Genomic DNA, 2,920 nt, shown 5'->3' on the forward strand with positions numbered 1-2,920 from the left:
GACCTGCAACCTGTCTCTGTGAAACTGTTCCAGTCAAACTGTCTCCTCCCCTTCCTCTTCTTCGTCTTCCTCCTCCCACCTCCCTTCTCTCTTTCTTTCTCTCTCTCTCTTTCTCTCTACTGCTCTTTCAAGTCTCTTTTCCTCTCTATGCTCATGAGATTTGGGCATAATCTATCTCTTGCTCATTCTGTTTAATCTTTCCTTGATTCATCACTCTGCCTGACCCTCAATTAGGCAAACATGGCTATTTCCTTCTACAAATTAACATTACGTACATTGTTTGTAATTAAACATGTATGCAAAGTGTATGTCTGCATTCCAGTCAGAAGGAATAAAGGTGTGTCATTCCAGCCAGATCACTCAGATCTAGGTTTTTTGATATGATCATGTGTAATTTTAGCCATGTTGCTGGATTAAAATTCTTCTACATTGCCCTTCTCAGTGAGATTCAAGCATGCCCCATTAGGCCCTCCTTGTTACTTAGTTTCTTTAGGTCTGTGATTTGTGGCATTTTTATCCTGTACTTTATGACTAATATATACTTAAAATTGAGTACATATCATGTTTGTCCTTTTGGGTCTGAGTTACCTAACTCAGGATGATTATTTCTAGTTCTATCCATTTTCCTACAAATTTTATGTCATGGCTATTATTGGATGAATAATATTCCATTGTACAAATAAATGAAATGTCTTTATCATTGAGGTAAGCAAATGCCCTTGTGGTATGGTAGAGCATTTTTTTGAATGTCCAGGACTGGTATAGTTGGACCATGAGATAGAACTACTTCAAGTTTTCTGAGAAACTTACAAATTTATTTCCAAAGTTATTGTACAAGTTTGCACTGCAACTAGCAATGGAGGATTGTTCTGTTTGCTTGACATGCTGACCAGACATGAGTTTTTTCTTGAGTTTTTGTTTGTAGCCATTTTGACCAGCAGAAAATGAAATGGCAGAGTTGGTTTGATTTGCATTGCCTGGTGCCTAAAGATATTGATTTTTTTTTATATATATATAAATGCTTCTCAGTCAAGAGAGATTGCTCTGTCGAGAATTCTGTTTAGATATATACCAAATTTTTTAATTAGGTCCTTTGGTTTGCTGGTGTTTAGTTTCTTTTATTTTTTTATTGGATATTATTTATTTACATTTCAAATGTTATTCCCTTTCCCAGTTTTCTGTCTATAAGCCTCCTATCCCATTCCCATCCCCCTTTTCCTATGAGTGTGTTTCCCCTATGAGGGGGGTCCAGACTTGGTAGGACCAAGGGCTTCTACTCCCATTGGTGCCCAACAAGGCCATCCTTTGCTACACATGCAACTGGAGCCATGTCTCTGTCCCTGTGTACTCTTTGGGTAGTGGTTTAGTCCTTCGGAGCTCTGCTTGGTTGGTATTGTTCTTAAGGGTTTGCAAGCCTCTTCAGATCCTTCAAACTTTTCTCTAAATATTCAAATGAGGACCCGGTTCTCAGTTCAGTGGTTTGCTGTGAGCATTCCCCTCTGCATTTGTTATGCTCTGGCTGAGCCTCACAGGAGACAGCTATATCAGGCTCCTGTCAGCATGCACTTTTGGCTTCAACAATAATTGTCTAGGTTTGGTGGCTGTATAAACATAGGCTGGATTCCCAGGTTGGGTAGGTTCTGAATGGGCATTTTTTCAGTCTCTGCTCCAAACTTTTTCTCCATATCAGCCCTTATGAATATTTGTGTTCCCCCCTTTTAAGAAGGACTGAAGCATCTGCACTTTGGTCTTCCTTCTTCTTGAGCTTCATGTGGTCTGTAGATTGTATCTTGGGTAATTCAAGTTTTGGGCTAAGATCCACTTATCAGTGAGTATATACCGTGTATGTGTGTGTGGTTTTTTTGTGATTTTGTTGCCTCACCCAGGATGACATTTTCTAGTTACTTCCAATTGCCTAAGAATTTGATGAAGTCATTGTTTTTAATAGCTGAGTAGCACTCCACTGTATAGATATACCACATTTTCTGTATCCATTTCTATGCTGAAGGGCATCTGAGTTGTTTCCAGCTTCTGAAGGCTGCTATGAATATAGTGGAGCATATGTCCTTGTTATATGTTGGAGCATCATTTGGGTATATGCCCAGGATTGGTATAGCTGGGTCCTCAGGTAGTGCTATATCCAATTTTCAGAGGAAACTCCAGATGTATTTCAAGAGTTGTTGAACCAGCTTGTAATCCCACCTACAGTAGAGAAGTGTTCCACTTTCTCCACATCACTACCAGCATCTGCTGTCACCTGAATTTTTGATGTTAGCCATTTAACTGGTATAAGGTAGAATCTCAGAATATTTTGACTTGTATTTCCCTGATGACTAAGGATGTTGAACATTTATTTAGATCCTTCTCAGCCATTGTATAGTCCTCAGCTAAGAATGCTTTGTTTAGCTCTGTAACCAATTTTAATAGGGTTATTTGATTCTCTGGAGTCTAACTTCTTGAGTTCCTTGTTTATATTGGATATTAGCCTCTATCAGATGTAGAATTGGTAAAGATCTTTTCCCAGTCTCTTTGTTACTGTTTTGTCCTAATGACAGTGTCCTTTGCCTTACACAATCGTCCCATTTGTCAATTTTTTATCTTAGCGCATAAGCTTTGGTGTTCTGTTCAGGAAAATTTCCCAAGTGCCTATGTCTTCTAGGATCCTCCCCATTTTCTTTTTTTCTATTAGTTTGAGTGTTTTATGTGGGAGGCCTTGAACCACTTGGACTTAAGCTTTCTAAAGGGTAATAAGAAGGGATCAATCTGCATTCTTCTACATGCTGACCTCCAGTTGAACCAGTACCATTTATTGAAAATGCTATCTTTTTTTTACTGGATGGTTTTAGCTCCTTTGTCAAAGATCAAGTGACCATAGGTGTGTGGGTTCATTTCTGAGTGTTCAATACTATTCTGTTGAAGT

This window comes from Rattus rattus, chromosome X, assembly GCF_011064425.1.
Source record: "Rattus rattus isolate New Zealand chromosome X, Rrattus_CSIRO_v1, whole genome shotgun sequence".
Taxonomy (NCBI): domain Eukaryota; kingdom Metazoa; phylum Chordata; class Mammalia; order Rodentia; family Muridae; genus Rattus; species Rattus rattus.